The sequence below is a fragment of the Halichoerus grypus genome, chromosome 5 (assembly GCF_964656455.1).
Source record: "Halichoerus grypus chromosome 5, mHalGry1.hap1.1, whole genome shotgun sequence".
In the NCBI taxonomy this organism is placed as follows: Eukaryota; Metazoa; Chordata; class Mammalia; order Carnivora; family Phocidae; genus Halichoerus; species Halichoerus grypus.
In genome coordinates this window covers 37,267,985-37,286,940 of record NC_135716.1, presented here as the reverse complement: position 1 = coordinate 37,286,940, position 18,956 = coordinate 37,267,985, and the positions used below count along the sequence as shown (strand labels likewise).

Genomic DNA, 18,956 nt, shown 5'->3' with positions numbered 1-18,956 from the left:
TGAGTTTGATAAGTTCTTTATAGATTTTGGATACTTACCCTTTTTCAGATAGGTCATTTGCAGATATCTTCTCCCATTCTGTAGGCTGCCTTTCAGTTTTGTTGATTATTTCCTTTGCTGTGCAGAAGCTTTTTATCTTGATGAAGTCCAATAGTTCATTTTTGCTTTTTCCCCTTGCCTCCAGAGAGGTGTCTAGTAAGAAGTTGCCATGGTCAAGGTCAAAGAGGTTGCTGCCTGTGTTCTCCTCTAGGATTTTGATGGATTTTTGTCTTACATTTAGGTCTTTCATCCATTTTGAATTTATTTTTGTGTATGGCGTAAGAGAGTGGTCTAGTTTCATTCTTCTGCATGTTGCTGTCCAGTTTTCCCAACACCATTTAATTGAATAGACTGTCTTTTTTCCATTGGGTATTCTTAACTGCTTTGTCAAAGATCAGTTGAACATAACAATTGTGAGTTCATTTCTGGGTTTTTAATTCTGTTCCATTGATCTTTGTGTCTATTTTTGTGGCAGTACCATACTGTCTTGATGACTACAGCTTTGTAATAGAGCTTGAAGTCTGGAATTGTGATGCCACCAGCTTTGCTTTTCTTTTTCAAGATTGCTTTGGCTCTTCGGGGTCCTTTGTGGTTGTCTACAAATTTTAGGATTGTTTGTCCTGGCTCGTGAAAAATGCTGTTGATATTTTGATAGGGATTGCATTAAATGTGTAGATTGCTTTGGGTCATATAGACATTTTAACAATATTTGTTTTTCCAATTCATGAGCATGGAATGTTTTCCCATTTGTGTTCTATAGTTTTCAGAGTACGGATCATTTACCTCTTTGTTTAGGTTTATTTCTAGGTATCTTTTTTTTTTTTTTGGGTGCAGTTGTAAATGGTATGGATTTCTTGATTTCTTTCTGCTGTTTCATTATTGGTGCGTAGAAATGCAACAGATTTCTGTGTGTTGATTTTTATATCTTGCGACGTTCCTGAATTTGTGTGTCAGTTCTAGCAATATTTTGGTGGTCTTTCACATTTTCTACATAGAGTATCATGTTGTCTGTGAATAGTGAAAATTCGTCTTCTTCCTTGCTGATTTGGATGCCTTTTATTTCTTTTTGTTGTCTGATTGCTGAGGCTAGGACTTGCTATTCTTTATCTCTGCTCTAATCTTTATTCATTCCTGGTTTTGGGTTTACTTTTTTTATAGTTCCATAGTGTGTAAATTTGGGTTGTTGATTGAGATCATTCTTCTTTTATAATGCATGTTTTTACAGCTATAAGTTTTCTAGGTATTGGTTTAGCTGCATCCATTTGTTTTGATAGGTTTTATTTTCATTCATCTTATTCTGTAATTTTCCTAGTGATTTCTTTTTCCACCCATTAGATGTTTACATAGTTTATAATTTCCCTTCTGTTATTTATAGTTTTGTTCCATTGTAGTAGTAGTAGATACCTTATAGGATTTTGAACTTCTGAAATTTATTTAACTATATTATGGCCTGACAGATAATCTACCATGGAGAATGCTCCTTGTGTACTTGAAAGAGACAGAGCTGTTTATATTCTTTTCTTCCTTCCATTCTATTTTATATATATATTTTAAGTAATCTCTACACTTAGCATGGAGCTTGAATCCACAACCCCTAAGTCAACAGTCACACACTCTACCGACTGAGCCAGCCAGGGACCCGTCTTCCTTCCATTAAAAAAAAAAATTAAAAAGCGAATCTGTAAGTATTTCAAGGTAAACGCAAGAAGTTGCAAAGAAAAAGAGAGCTCTCTTACATCCCTTAACCCAGCCTCCCCTAATGTTAACATCTTGCATAACTATAATACACTATCAAAAGAAATTTACATTGGCACAATTAATCCAGTTTATTCGGATTCACTATATATGTACATGTGTGTATATGAGTGTATGGAGCTCTGTGTGTTTTATCACACTTGTAGCTTTGTGAAACTACCACCACAATCAAGATACAAAACTGTACCGCACTGCAAAGCCTCCTTGTGCTCCTCCTTTATAACTATACCATCAGCTTCCTTGCCCTCTGACCCTGGCAACCATTAATCTCTTCTCATTCTCTGTAATTTTATTTCAAGGATAACACATAACAAATGGAATCATACAGTATATAATTTTTTGAGGTTAGCTTTTCTTACTTAGTATAAATCCCTTGAGGTTCATCCAAGTTACTGTGTTTAACAGTGGTTTGTTGTGTGAATCAGCGAGTAGTATTCTGCCACACGTCACCGATGTACTACAGGTTGTGTCACTGTTTATCCATTGAACAACTTTTTGGTAGCTTCCCATTTTTGATATTACAAATAAAGCTGCTCTGAACATTTGTGTACAAATTTCTATGCTTATATAAGTTTTCATTTCTCTGGGATATATGCCCAAGGTCACTATTGTTGCATTCTATGGGAAGTGCATTTTTATTAAAAGAAACTGCTAAATTGATTTCCAGAATGACTATGCCTACTGTACATTCCCATGAGTAGTATAGGAGTGATCCAGTTTCTCTGTGTCCTCACTAGCATTGGTTATTAACTCACCTACTTTGTATTTAGCTATTCTGATAAGTATGCGGTGGTATCTCATCGTGTGCATTTTCCTTAGGATAATTATGTTGAACACTTCTCATATGCTTATTTGCCACATGTATTAGTGAAATGCGTATTCATGTTTTTTATTCACTTTCGAATTTGAATGTTTTCTCAATGTTGAGTTTTCAGAGTTCTTTTGTATATTCTAGAAACAAGTTCTGTGTCAGGTGTATGGTTTGCAAATACTTTCTGCAGTTTGTAATTTGTCCTCTAATCCTCATAACAGGGCCTTTTGGAGAACAAAAGTTTTCAAATTTGATTAGGTCCAATTTATCAGTTTTTCCTTTTATGCATATGTACTTTTGATATCAAATCTAATCACTCTTTGCCTAGCCCAAGATAGCAAAGATTTTCTTGTACATTTTTTTCTAAGAGTTTTGTAGTTGTAGATTTAATTCTGTAATGCAGTTTGAGTTAATTTTAATATAAGGTGTGAAGTTGAGTTTGAAGCTTTTTGCCTACGGATGACCACTTTTCCAGCACCCGTTGTTGGAAAGGTTGCCCCTATTCCATTGAATTGCTTTTCTACTTTTATCAAAAAACAATTTGGCATATTTACATGGGTTTATTTCTGGGTTCTCTATTCTTTTGCATTGATTAGTACCACACTGACTTGAGTACTGTAGTTAATATAGTAAGCCTTGGCACTGGGAATTGTGTATCCTCTCACTTGATTCTTGTCAGCATTCTTCTGGCTATTTGAAATCGAACCTTTCTCTTTCCAAATAAATTTTAGAATGAGCTTGTCGATGTCTAGGAAAACCTTGTTGGGATTTGGCAGGAATTGCCTTAAATGTATAGATGAATTTGGAAGGAATTGTCATCTTTTCTATGTTGTCTTCTAATTGATGAACACAGTATGTTTCACGAGTTATTTAGATTTTTCTTTGATTTCTTTCATTAGCATTTTGTTTTTTCAGCATATATATCCTGTATGTGTTTGGTTAGATTTATACCTAAATATTTTCTTTGGAGTGTTGGTAAATGTTACTGTGTTCTTGATTTTGGTTTCCAGTTAGTTATTTATCTTTACATTATGCAGTTGATTTTTATATGTTGATCTTATGTCCTGTGACTTTGCTTCAGTTATTTACTCTAGAAGTCGTTTTTTGTTTTTGGTAGATTTCTACAAGTAGAGAGAGTTTTATTCACTTTCAATCTGTATGCCTTTCCACCCTTTTTTTAAATTACAAGTTAATATTCTTTACTGAATATGCGTCCATGATGCCATTGTAAACACTTCAGCAAAGGTCAGTAGTAACATCACTGTTGCAAAAGCCAGTGGACATTGTTCATTTACTTTTTAATCTTCACTCAACTGTGATAGTTGATAATTTTGATCTTTTTCTGAAAACTTCAGTTTCTGTGGCTCCTCTGATTGTTTCCCTATCTCTTGGCACCAATCTGGCTTCTCTTGTGACTTCTTTTCTGCCATCCATTACAAAATTTAGATTGAGTTTCTAGGCTTTCAATATTTTAATCCTGTCCTTGGATAATTTTATTTTCTGTGGATTTAGTTATTATATGTTGTTAATTCATAAAATTCTTAGAGTCCAGTCTCATTTTCTGATCTCTAACACCAAGAGCAAAATGGATCTTCGCTTATGTGACCCATAGAATGTTCCGAATTGAATTAATATTAAATCCTAAATCCTTTCCTCCTTTTACATTTCCTATTTCAGTGTACAATTCCATTATTTACCTTCAATCCAGAAACCCTGAAGTCATCCTTAACTTTCCACACTGCTTTTATTCAATTATTCATCCATTACTGGATTCACTGCTATACTATCTCTTGAATATGGGTCTTTCAGTCATCATTGGTACTTCTCTCCAAACCATTTTTCACACTGCCTCCAGGAATGATATTCCTAAACTGTAGACCTGATTGGTTAACTCTTGTGCTTAAAATTTATTAATGGCTGCCTTCCTGTTGCTTCTGTAGTTCTTCTCAATCTTTTTAGCCTGGCTTCCTGAATCACTTTCTCTTCTCTCATATTTCAGGTTCTCTAAATCATTTGTAATTCATCACACTGACACTGTATTAATTACTGTAGAACCTAAAGAAATATAATGTATAAAACATAATAAGCAGTTCATTTATGGACATGGATAATAGATGAGAATGATTTATCTGAGTTAATTTTCATTGCCCCATCAATAAAGTCCAGATGCTTCAATTCCCATTAATATATTGGCAAATTAGAATATACTTACTTCAAGTTTAGTGTAAGCTGTATCTTAAAATGTCTTTTGTCCTTATAAAAATCCATTGAAAAAATTCTGTTCTTCACTATTTATATAATCTATTTGATGGATGAATTTCACAAAATTTATGTTTTGCCCCTTTCCAATACTCTAGAGAGCTTTGATTAATTTAAATATTAGTATAAGAAAATCTGTTAATAGAGGCAAATCTACAAAAATTAAATACAAATATTTTTTAAAGATTTTATTCATTTATTAGAGAGAGCAAGAGAGTGTGCACAAGCAGGGGGAGAGGGAGAAGCAGGCCCCCTTGCTGAGCAGGGAGCCCAACGTGGGGCTCAGTCCCAGGACCCTGGGATCACGACCTGAGCTGAAGGCAGGTGCTTTACCAGCTGAGCCCCAGGTGCCCCACAAATAGTCAAAAATTAAGTACAGATTCTTTTAGTTTTCCATTGCATTTCAACACTGCTATTTTCTTCCTTTGCATATAGATGATTAAGAATTGTATATAATAGTTGTGTATTCTTCTCTGTGGCAACATGGAACTTTGTATTACATATGAAAAGGTCAAAAGAGATTAGTGTATTTAACTTCACTTGCTTTATTATTGTTAGAATTGACAGTAATAAAAATCTCTCAAGATATACAAAATTATTTTAGTTTATGTATAGTTTGACTTTTTTTTTTAAAAGATTTTATTTATTTGAGAGAGAGTGTGTGTGTGAGTGGAGTGGGTGGAGGACAGGGCAGAGGGAGAGAGAGAGAGAGAGAATCTCAAGCAGACTCTGCACTGAGCATGGAGCAGGGACTCGATCTCATGACCCTGGGATCTTGACCTAATCCAAAACAGAACTGACACTTAACCAGCTGAGCCACCCAGGTGCCCCTACTTTTACTTTAATAAACTGCATTGTTCTTGCTAAAAAAAAAAAATACATCCTAGAATCTTTTATTATGGCATGTATAAGCTTAAAATAGATGCCATATGAAACCTAAACTTGGCATAAACTGGATTTTTGGTTAAATAAATTAAACTTACTGAGGAAATTTTAATTCTTGTTTGCCATGTTGGATGTTTTTGAGGGGTCCTCTTGTATTTGTTTTATCCTTGGAAAGTTTTTCCCTTTTATTCTTTTGAGCTGAAAATGGTATTTTCATTCTCTCATAGCTCTTCTTAGGAAGAAGAAAAGTCACATTTGGATTCAAACAAGTAATGAAGTCTTTTATTTTTATGAAGGACTTTCTAAGAATGTTATGAATGAATGAAAATATGGGGTTGTAATAGAAGTGCCAGTACAACCTTAATTACAGTGTTCAGTGTTGTGGACACTATAATTTATATGTTTCAATGCTGCAAACAGGAAACAATGCTGGTTTGATACTTTGCAGCTTGGTGGTGGTTGCATGTTCTCTTTTCCCTTTTAGCCTTAAGCTGTCTCAATGTGTTGTCTGGCATTAATAATAATGAAGAACACAGACTGCAGCTCCTAGTTTTTTACTTCTGTTTGGTTCACAAGCTAGTCTATAGGTTCCCTTTCAATTCATAAAATGTAATGGTTCTCTGATTTTCCTTCTGATGATTAGATACTGCTAATTTCCTTTTTCCTTGAACTTCATTTTGTCATGATTTTTTTTTTGAAACTTGGGATATCTAGTACTTAGAAACTACTGAGTCTATATCTGAACTGGGTTTTCTATAGACAGATAAGAGTTGGGTTTTATGAGTCTGACAGTTTCTGTTTATTAATTGGGGTGTTTTAGATTATTTATATTTTGTGTGGCTTTTAGTAAGGTTGATCTTAAGTCGAATGTCTTTTTGTTTTCTATTTGTCCCATCTAATTCTTGTTCCTTTTTTTTTTCTGCCACTTTTGGATTAGCTGAGTATATTTGAGCATTCCATTTTATCTTTGTTATTGGTTTATTTGCTATCTCCATTTTTTAGTGGTTGCTCTAGGATTAACAATATGTATGTTTAGCTTACATCATCTACTTTCAAATAATATACCACTTCAGTGGTAATGTAAATATTATTCTTTACTTTAGTATGCTTACAACAGTATTTTTCTCTTTATCCCTTGCCATCATTTGTGCTAAAGTTGTTATAACTCTTCTATATATATTATAAATCTGCAATATGTTATGATTCCTTTGAACAGTCTGTGTTTTAAGAAATTAAAAAATAGGAAAAAGTGTTTGTTGTATTTATCCACATAGTTCCTTCTGGCATTCTTAATTTTTTTTATATAGATCAAAGTTTTCATCTAGCAGCATTTTATTAAGCTTGAAGAACTTCCTTGAGTATTTTTTGTAGTCCATTTCATCTTGCTGCAGATTCTTTCAGCTTTTGTTTGAGAAGTCTTTGCTGCTTTCTTTGCTTAACAATTCTGATTTCTAGATTTAACCTTTGGGTTAACTCCTGCTTATCTGCTTATGCCTAGGACTTTTCTAATAGCAGCTCTATCTATTTTCTATTCAAAAGAGAACAGCAAGAATTAGAATGAGAGAAAAACGGCTAACTCTTACAAGATGAAAGGATTTTAGTGAGAGCAATAGAAACAGCTTAAAGTAATTCCTTCCTTTTTTGAACTAAAAATTTCAAGACTTTAACAAACTCTAATATTTGTCAAAAATTTTCACTTTTGATAAGCTGTTTATCCTTATGAACTTTAATTTCCTCATTTGTTAAATAACAGTATCTTATAGGATGTTTTTGATGTTTATGAACAATGAATATAAAGCTTGCATTGTTTGTACCCATAATACTTAAGTCATACTGTAAAATAATATTCTATCTGTTTACTTTAAAAAAGTTCCTTTATAAATAATGTTCTGATGTTGAAGACTCTTTCTCTTCCCCACTTATCAACTGGTATCTCGTGCATACCATTGTGCAGAGTATCCTAAATACCACCTCCATTCTATTTTACTATTTTCAGGCTTTTTAATGTCTAGACTTTTTTTTTTTTTTTTTTTTTTTTAGAAATAAACACCTTTTTTTTTTTTTTTTTAAGATTTTATTTATTTGCGAGAGAGAGAATGAGAGACAGAGAGCATGAGAGGGGGGAGGGTCAGAGGGAGAAGCAGACTCCCTGCCGAGCAGGGAGCCCGATGCGGGACTCGATCCCGGGACTCCAGGATCATGACCTGAGCCGAAGGCAGTCGCTTAACCGACTGAGCCACCCAGGCGCCCCAATGTCTAGACTTAATGGAGTCTTTTCCTGTCTCAATTTACTCAACAACCACTTACTCTTTAACCCACTGTAATCTGGCTCCTTCCCTTACTACTCTAATAGAACTACTCTTTCAAACTTCTGTAATGATCTATTAGTATTACGAGTAAGTTAATTTTTGTCCTAATTTGAGATGATTATAAATACTGTAATATTCAGATTTGATATCTTTTTGGTGGAGAATTAAATTTGTCCACATTGTCCAAAGATGGAGTAATTTTGAGAGAATCTTGTTTGGTGTTGATGGTTATTTTGTGCATCTGCATACACACAGGTGCTGCTTCTGATCAGTATTCAGTTAGTTGTTGAGATCTTCCCAAAGTCTAGGCTCATACCTGTGTAACAGTGCACTCTTTAACTCTCCTGGCAGGTTTTGTTCTTTGCCTCAACTTGTCTAAATGCAGACATCCTTGCAAATTAGATCTCATTCTCAATTTTAGTATCATATTTATTAACACCATTATTTGCCTCTGAATTGCATTTGTTTTATAGGGAAAATAGGAAATTTCAGTGAGTATATATAAAATTATTCTAATATCTACAGTGCAAACAGCAATGTCCTAGAAGGGGAAAATGTTATTTATTTAGGGTTTTCTGTATTAAGTAGTTAATGTTAACAGAAAATTTTCATGTGTCAGAGAAAAGCCAATAAGAGATTGAATACACCTTTATGAGATAAAAAAATTATCATTATTCCTCTTTTTCAAATGAGACAGATTTTAAACTGTTAAAGAGTATGGGTTCTGGAAAACAAGTTTATTAGATATATACATTATTCTTTTTAATAAAGAATACATTGTTTTCTTATACTAGTTAAAAGTATTTACATCTTTTCTTGACCATTGTTTAAAGCATGAGTATAAATGGACACTCAAATATAGAATAGTTGTTAGGCAGTTTCAAAACAAAATAAACAAGTGTTTCTTATTGAAACAGGAATATGGTAAACATTATGGCTGTTGAGTTTTTCCCTTATTGCCCCTCCCCCCTTTTTAAAAGCAGCATACTTAGTATTACACCACTTCTTTAGGAGTAAAAGTCCCTTTCATAGCTAAAGCAAAAGGAGTCATTATAATCTGAATATTTAAGAATTTGTGAATTTTATACTTGCTAATGTTGTTACACTATATAATTAAATACTTTTTAATCTTTTATGTCATTCCTTTAAAACCTTTAAAATTCTCACTTGGCTTTAGTAGTACTATTGAGAATGTACTCATGGTACTATTGGGAAAATTCTGTGCTTCACTGAAAATTTATCTGAAATGCATTTTTTTCTTATTAGAATATTAGGATATTCTGGGAGTTTTCCCCCTTTTTAGAATTACATATGATTTGATGTTTCCAGTTTTTTTCACCCATACTTTTTCCTAGGTTACTTTTAGATCTTATTTTACCATGTTGGCAACATTATAACTTTTACACTTACATATGTTTAGAATATGCTGTTTTGATAATATGCTGTAGTTACATATATTATTTCCTTGCAGTAATGTTTATGTATTTCTATGTATGTGTTTCTATTTCTCCTAGAAACTTAAGCCTATTTTCTTACTGCCACTTGCTTTCCTTTCTCTTTTTAAACCTTTACTCTTTCGTTAGATGTTAGCCAAAGGGATAACAGTAGAAATGCCTTGTCATCTTGGCAGTACTTTTGCCAAGCAAAAATTCTGTGCTTTTTCCTCCCTAGCTGTGGAGGTGGTCTGAATTTTTTGCCTTACATGATGAAAACACTGGGTTATAATGCGATTTCAAGTTGGATAAATGTTTATCCTGTACATTTTTATTAGGACAAATGTTTTAAAGCAGGGACCATCAAACTACGGTCTGTGGGCCTATCACCTGTTTTGGTAAATAAAGGTTTTTTTTGAAACACAGCCAATCTTATTTGTTTACATATTGTCTGTGGCTGTTTTCATTTTTCAGTGGGCAATGGCAGAATTGAGTAGTTGGAACAGACTATATAGATTGCAAACCTAAATTTTTATTGTCTGGACCTTTATAGAAAAAGTCTGCCTACCCTTGTTTTAAAGTATGTGACCATCCCAAAATTGACATTTAATTCCATTAAAAGAGTGTAAATACTATATATTGCTTTTTCTAGATTGGTATGATAGGAATTTGCATGTTTGTAATTACTCAAAATTTAGAGAGCCCACAGACATTTATGTTGAGTTGATATTTTCAGTGTGGACAGTATAGTTTTTGTGTATATTTATATTTTTATGTATAAATAGATGATTTGGAAAGGTAAAGTATTATTTAGTGTTAAATTATCAGATACCCAGATACCTTGCTTGAGTAATACCCAAATAATTTGAGCCCTTAAATTAAGTAATTTTCTTTATTTGGAGACAGAAAGAAAATAAGTTAATACTGAATGGTTAGAAATTAAATTATTAGACTATGTGTGTGTGTATGTGTTTTCATGTGTAGTGTGAGGCAGGAATATGGCTAATGGTTCTTGTACCATTTGAATAGTTTTTCTTTCCCACTGATTTATAGTGCCACCTCTGTCCTATTCCAAGTATTCATATCTATCTGGATCTGATTCTAGGCTCTTTTGTTCTATTGGTTTGTTTAAATTTAATATAGTTCTATAATCATAATGCTGAAGGAGGGGCCATCTGTGTGTGTGTGTGTAGATATTCATTCATATCACTGAGGATTTTAATACATTTATTTTAAAACCTTCTCAGTCTGTTCTAGAAGATTAATATTACTGTGAGTGAATGTCATTGATTTCTTTAGCTATCTTGGCATCGGATTGCTTTGTGCGTTTTAGAATAGTGGTTTGTAAGGTTATTTTGAATAGGGTCACTATCTATTGTACCACCTTTTCTCTCAAGCCCTTTTGCTCATCCCTTCTTGTCTAGTAGTTTTACAGTTAACTTGTTCTGGCTTCTCCTCTGGAGCCAAGTCTTATTTTGGCAGTTCAGGGCTCCTGGGTGTTGCTATTGGGTGATACAAAGTTACTTGTGTCAATTCTTACTTGTGCGGTTTGTTTCCTCAGATTCCCTTGCCATGCAGCTTCATGTTAAGTTATAGGCAGCAGTTGGCAGTAGCTCTTTTTGGCCTCTTTTCAAGAGTTGGATGTTTTTACTCATTATTGGTTTCAAGTGTTGAGCCTGGTAATGGTCTCCTGCCGTACTTGGACCATTTTGAGTCCTCTTTATTCCTCACCTGCCTCAGTCAGCTCTTATACCTTGAGCATAACTGTATCTCTGCTTCAGTCTGAGTCACTGCTTTGAACCCGGCTAAAATTTTTTTTTCTTTTTTTTTCTTTCACTTTATTGTTAGCATCCTCCAGCCCCAAGTTTTTCCACTTATCTAGTCTGCCATATTTTAGGAGTGTTAATCCTTATCTTGCTTTTTATTGGAAATCTAGTAGCTTCAAATATTGCCTCTATTTGGATGAGCCCCAAATCTTTAACTCTGATTGCCGTTTTGATCTTGACTTGTACGTGTTCAGTTCCCTTGTAGGCGTACATATTGGTTGATGTGCTTTCACCAAAAATGCTACATATCCAAAAATGAGTCTATTATTTACTATAAAATTAGATTTAAAGAATCAGATCATTATTTCCTGGGTAGTCTGGAGCTTAGAGAGCAGTGTCATCCTGTATGGTTCGTGGTCAAGCATCACACTGCTCTGAAATTTTCAAAGCTCATTTGCATCATTTTGCAAAGTTAGAGTAGATCTAAAAGTTCACGTTTCACTTTCTTAGACTGAGAAGATGGTAGTTTTGTTGACTGAATTAGGATGTAAAGGACAGAGGATTTTTTTTTTTTTTGAAATGGAGGTAAGGGAAAAGGAACAGTCATTTGCAGAGTTTGTTTATTTTACACGTGTTGACTTTGAGGTGCAAGCATTTAAAAACGTTCTCATTGCTACTTCCCACATCATCTAATTTCTAAACTTTTATAATAATCTGTAAATTGTTTGTATCTCTGCTTTAGCTTTCTGTCACATAACCAGAAGATTCTTCTTCCTGAATGAAGTACTTCATTTTGTTAATCTTCTACTCCTAAATTTCATGGACTGACCGATATGTAAAATAAAGCTTAAATTCCTGTAAGGAAGATATTCATGGTAGAGATCATTTACTCTAGCTTTTTATAGCCTCATGTTTCATTGTTCTCTACTTTACCTAGTTGGACTACTTATTCTCTTCAATAGGACATATGATTTTTTCCTTCCTATCTTTCTTGGTTCAGGTCTCCCCCTTTTTTTGTCCTGTAGGGCACAGTCTTTTCAAACCTCATGTCCTTCGTGACATTTTACTGACTAAAGCTCACTGTGATCAATCCCTCCTCCAAATATATTGTACTCAGTACTGTGCTGTTAGGTGGCCTTTTCTCATAAGGAGGAAGTAGAGCAACTGTGGTTAGGATTATGTGATTTAATACCCGTGTGATTTTGAACCATTTAATCTCTTTATGCCTTAGTTTCCTCATCTTTAAATGGAGACACTTTTGCATGGGGAATACTGTCTAATTCATAGGGTTATTAAGAGGATTAAGAGAGATGAGTGTCATGTCATTAGCAGTAGGTAACACATTAGAAGTGCCATAAATAAAAAAAATTTTCTGTTTGTCTTTTCCTCCCTCTCTGCCTTTCTTCTTTCTCTTTCTGCCTGCTTTTTGGTCTTTCTTTTAAGTTTAGGAAAGGGCTTATAGGAGGGGCTTTTCAGCCAGCCAGAGCTGGGTGTTTATCCCAGCTCAGTCACTTCCTATCTTTTTGACCTTGGGACCTTTTTTTTTTTTTTTTTTTTTTTTTAAGAATCTAAAAATTTTTAGTCATATAGAAAAAAACTTTCCTACACCTTTTTTTAAAAATGATAGTGAGTATAGCTATAAAATAGATACAAAGCCAAGCAAATCCAGATACGATTTTACATTGAGTTGCCTAATAGTGCCCTTCCAGAACTCTTATTAGCACAGGAATCCTTATATACAACTTAGACTTTTAAAAATTATTGACCTAGGAGGCGCAAAGCCACATGAAGTGGCTGTTGCCCAAGAAAACACCTTTTATTTTAATGCCTGCTGCTGGTTTCCAATCATTATTTCCCTGCTCTTTTCTTTTTTTTTAAATATTATGTTATGTTAATCACTATACATTACATCATTAGTTTTTGATGTAGTGTTCCATGATTCATTGTTTGTGTATAACACCCAGTGCTCCATGCAGAACGTGCCCTCTTTAATACCCATCACCAGGCTAACCCATCCCCCCCAGCCCCCTCCCCTCTAGAACCCTCAGTTTGTTTTTCAGAGTCCATTGTCTCTCATGGTTCGTCTCCCCCTCTGATTCCCCCCTTCATTCTTCTCCTCCTGCTATCTTCTTCCCTTTTTTTTTTTTTTTTTTTTTTAACATATAATGTATTATTTGTTTCAGAGGTACATGACCTTGGGACCTCTTAAGCTCTAATTTCCTCATCCTTAAAATACTTGAGGCCTGGCCTGGCGTATATAAGTATTCAATAAAGGTCATTATTGTTTCTTTGTGACATATATGATTGCTGACTAACCTACATTGCTCTTAACCTTTTTATGCATATAAGGATTGTTCGTCAAGAAGGTAAGTAAAGTACCTAGATAAGGGCTGTCTATTTACACTAGTTATTTTCTCTCTAGGTGTCTAACACATAAATACACATTGATCAGGTCTTTCTTGTTGAAGGAAGTTATATGTAAGAGAAGTACAGTTTTATTAATTTACTCAAGCACCCAATCCCCCGTACCCCTTTGTGAATTCTGGGAAAAATTAGATAGTAGAATGAGTCTTTTGCCAGAATGCCTCTGTATATGCTTTTGTTCTTTCCTCTCTTAATTTCTGCCTGTTTCACCTTCCAAATATGAGTGGGTCTAACCAATTCAATCCAGTGGCCTAAAAAGAGAGGAGGAGGAGAGGTTGGCAATATGATATATGCCTAGTGATAAGAGGGAAGGGGATGTCCTAGGCAATAATATAGGACAGATTTTCCTTAAATGTGTTGCTGTTAACCAGCACAGTTTTCTGGCTGGGGCAGTATCTTGGGTCAGGTGGCTGTGTGTGTGTGAAAAGAAGTCAGGAGAGAGATGGCTAATCTGGGATACATGGCTCTGGTACCGTTACTTGATCCAGCATGGATCTCAAAGATAGAAGACAGGCCCCACCACACAGGTGTTTATAGTTAGTAGTGATGTCTTTCATTATTAAAATGTAGCCTAATGAATGTTCAGCTTTGGCCTGTCAGATTAGCTATTCCTCCTTTTGGGAGGATCAAGCAAAGGAATGTAAGGGGGCATCAACTTTTCCTCTTCTTGCCCAGAATTCTCACCCTTGATGGGAGAGAAGATGGAAGCAGCCTCTTCTGTGGGTAAAATTGATGTGTGAAGAGATTGGGGACATATGTAATTTCTTAAATGTGCTAGGTATTTTTTTTTTTTTTTAATGACTAAAATTAAGTTGATTAATATTGCTGTCAGGGTAGAGGTGAGCCAGAGATTCCCATTTTTATCATGAAAGTTAGTGAATGTGTTTTCCCTGGCTCTGTCTAGTGTTCTCCAGGTATACCCCAGCTTTGGTGACTTTATTTGGCTGAGTCTCTGAAGTTCAGGTTTACTCTTAGAGATTCTTTATTGCATTTGACAATTGCTAGTGTACTTGCTACTGTACTTGCCAAAGAGGATAAAGGTGCATGTCCCTATGAGTTCTGTAGTAGGTCATTTGCAAGGCCCTCACTCTGTCTTTCAGTAGTTTTTGGTGACCAGAGCTTCCAGGTAAGCCTCAGTTCTTTTCTGCTTATCTGCATGCCACAAGGCTGAAGAGTGTAAAGCACATCACTTCTTAATTCTACCTTTCAGTTTTTTTTCTTCAGTTCTTTTCTTTGATTTTAACCTCTTTGTCTATTTTTAAACAAGGAGTTGGAATGATTCAGCCACCTGTTTTAAGTCATGTCCTCAATCTTATTCATATCATTGTGAATCTGGGAGTTGATGGATTTCAAGTTTTAATTGACTCCCCCTTATGAGGGCTAAGGTGAAAAGTATGCAACCTGATCCTATGATCTGTCAGTATGAAAGTAATGGATCTATTTACATAGTGTTCACCACATTTTCCCTCTTTTTGTAGAGGAACTTTTGTAAGGAAATGACATTCTTGCTTGTTTCATGAGGAGCAAAGGGCAGTATTTTCAGAAATAGCTATGTGGTCCCCAAGAGAAAACATTCTTTTGCCATGAAATATACTTACCAGACATTTTGGGAAAAATTGCAACCTAAATAAGAAAGATACAACTGTAATGTGTTTGGGGTTAAAAATTATCTCAAAATATTTTAGCTAGTATTTTTGAGAACAGGGTTTCTTTTATTAGAAATTAGAGACTTTCAATGAAGTAAATGTGTCCAGAGTGATGCATACTGTTCAGGAGCAGATGGTGAACTCATAATGATGGAAGTAATTCCAGTTTTAATGGTAAATATTGTAATTCTTGTTTTGCTTTATTTTTATTTAATGTAGTTGGGATAGGATTTGAATGGAAGCTGACTTGTAATTGATACAATTAAAATGTAATTGAAATGAAAACAAGTTCAAGTTATCAAAGGGATTACTTTCTAAATATATATGCAACCCTTATTTCCTAACCGTAATTAAGAATTATTTGCATTTGCACATTTGGTAGTGTTTGTTTTATAGTACCTTTGAGTACCATGATTAATGGCCATTTTTAAAGCACACTAAAATTTCAGGTTTCTTATAAATTTTGTTTAAGCAAATTATTTAGATTTTTCTTTTGAATAATAAAAATGTGTAGTTTGTAGGGAAGCTTTATTTACCTTTTTTTTTTTTTTAACTATTTGAAATCTTATGTTTAGTCTATGTACTTTACCTTTTTTTGCTGCTAATAACTTTTAAAAAATAAAAATAACTTCTTTTACTTTAAAATGTTTGTCATCTCATGTATGCCAGATTTATTGGACTGCAGTAGTTTTAGTGCATTTTGGCTGGAATGTTTATTATGACATCACTGTAATCTATATACAGTATGTGATTTCAGATGGTTTTAGTGTTAAATATTTTCATAATTATGCTAGTTTTGGCAGTTCACTTGGAACTTTTTCACATTTCTTTAATGAACATGTTTTACTTCTGGGCTTTTGAGACAACCATATGTTTCAAAAATTAATAGTGTGCTTTTAGTGTTAACGTTGTGCAGAAGTGTATGACTACAGACATTTTTAAGGACGTAAGCTGAACTAAAAGTCATTACAGTAAGGTTTTATTCACGGTAGTAGTCTTTTAGTATTTAGAGATGATAACATCCCCCAAAATAACAGAAGATGTCATTATAAAGATTGAATAGTGAAGTTGTTTTGTGGAATGAAACACTGTGAAGTTTGTTTTGCATTAACTTAAAATGAACATAAATTCATGAGAATTTTTTTTCTTTATGATAGCAAATGTTTTACTTTCTGCTTGTATTGAAGTTTCAAACAAATTTTTTTCTTCTGCTAATATATCACCAGCATCTGAAGCCATGTTATCTTGTAAAGGATTCATCTTAAATAATTGTTTTATTCTCTTGGTATGGTATTGAATAAGAATTTTTGTTGTCTAAAGGTCTTATTGTTCTTATTCTGGTATCCTATTAGATTGGTAAATTTAGTGATTTTCCTTTTTAATCTTGAAATTTTGTCTTCAAATATGTAAAATGGAAAAACTGAATTCCTCACCATTCTTGTGTTATAAAATAGTTTTATTGATTAATGAATTGATGAGGCACAGTACACCATTGGTTATCCTTTGTATTGAAACTTTTTTTTTTTTTCCTTAAGAGACGGGGAGGGAGAGGAGAGGGGCAAAGGGAAAGGGAGAGAGAGAATCTTAAGCAGGCTCCACCCCCTAGAGTGGAGCCTGACTCGGGGCTCGATCTCATGACCTGAGCCGAAATCAAGAGTCAGACACTTAACCAACGGAGCTACCCAGGTGCCCCTATATTTTTACCTTTGATATTTCCTTATATGTATCTTTCCTTTAGGCAGAATGTGCTCTTTTATCCTGAAAATAGGAAAAAGAAGATGCCAAATACTTTTACTTTATTACTACCCCATCTATTTCCTCCCTGTATTGCCTTTCTTCTTGAAAGAGCAATCTATGTTTATTGTTTCCACTTTAATTTCTCTTTCACTCTTTGAACTATTCATTTACTGCTCCCACTCCTGTCTCTCTGCTAGAACTACTAAATCTCCTTTTTTATATGTTACTGGCATCCTAATACCACATCTTGAAACATAGCAACTAGAATGAAGACTGAGAATATCTTTATAGTTCTTAATGTTACCCCATTTTTATTGAACTGGTTCATGCCTTCAGCTTCTGGTATGGTTCTTTCATCTTAAGCATTGAATACTTTGGCTTTATTTGGCTAATCATTATTCCTTGTACATGTTACATACATATATACTCTTTTCCTTTTGCTTACGGTTTTCCTCCATTTAGCCTCCAATCTTAACCTAAAACATTCCTATATTCACTTTTATGAGCCTGACCTCTCTAGTTCTTCCAAATAGACTGACTCTCTGTTCCTAACTTAACAAAAAGTACTGTGGGAAAAAAAAAGTACTGTGTAGAACTGGTTATATATGTTTTCAATAGATTCTGAAATCTTTGAGGACGGGTATGAAATCTGATTTGTCTTTGTACATCCAACAATTAGCACATAAAAGCATTATATAAACTTTTGTTGAATCAAGGCAGGAAAAGAGTACTGTCTGCATTGTGTAAATAAGGGAATACATTTCAAAAATGTGTTTTGTTGAAGTTTTTGTTACTCATATCAAAGCCCAATGGAACCTTATATCTAATGTGGATAATAGGGCGCCTGGGTGGCTCAGTCGTTAAGCGTCTGCCTTCGGCTCAGGTCATGATCCCAGGGTCCTGGGATCGAGTCCCACGTCGGGCTCCCTGCTCTGCGGGAAGCCTGCTTCTCCCTCTCCCACTCCCCCTGCTTGTGTTCCTGCTCTTGCTATGTCTCTCTCTGTCAAATAAATAAATAAAATCTTAAAAAAAAAAAAAAACGCTTAATGTGGATAATAATTCAGTAAACATAATTAAACAGGATGCAAAGGAGTCTAAGGATGATTAAGATTAATCATTAAGGTGATTAAGAAGACAGCTTTGATTCTTAATTTAATACACAAATACTGAGAGCCTTAACATATAAACAAAAAATGGGGGGGGGGAAGTTAAGATTCTTTCCATTTATTTATTAATTATTATTATTATTATTTGGTGGGCAGTAAAGCAAGGTTTATTGAGTGATAGCAAAGTGATAGTACAAAGTTCCGAGGAAGGAGGGGACCTGAGAGGGTTGCCACCTGAGTTTCTAAGTCCAGGGGTTTTTATGGGCTGTTTTAATCTGATTAACCCTCCCTGCACCTGTCATTCAATCAGATTTTTGTCACATGTCTCTGTCATATGGAAAAGGGTGGAGGGCTCCTTCCAGGGTGGTGTAAAATCCTTTTAAGGGTGGTTTCCTCTCAGGGCGGGGGGGCCCCTTGTCCTGCCCTCCTTCCAGCTATCCATCATTCCCCCCTCTGAAGAGGTAACCCTAACTGCTGTCAGGGAAGAAGGGCAATGACAAATCATATCTACTTCCTGCTGGTGGGGGGGGGGGGGGACATTGGATGGGGTGGCAGTCAGGGTTCCTCTCATCCCGATCTATCAAGGGGTTCCCTGTAGATGTCTGGTTTGACCTCCATGTGAGGCTCCATCTGAATGACCGTTAGGAGTTTGAGGACCTTTATTGGATAGTTGTCCTTAATGATGGCACAGATCCCTGTCGGGCCTCCATGAATGTTATAGGATTTTTTCTCCGTCGATCCCTGTGGTTCTTGGTCAAGCTGCTTCGAAGAATGAAAAGATACATC

General features: G+C 34.7%; 1 protein-coding gene across 2 annotated transcripts in view; it reads left to right on the top strand.

Annotated features, from left to right (window-relative positions):
- VPS13B (vacuolar protein sorting 13 homolog B) overlaps positions 1 to 18,956 on the top strand; it is a 741,629-nt gene that overhangs the window by 37,561 nt on the left and 685,112 nt on the right. The window lies entirely within an intron of this gene.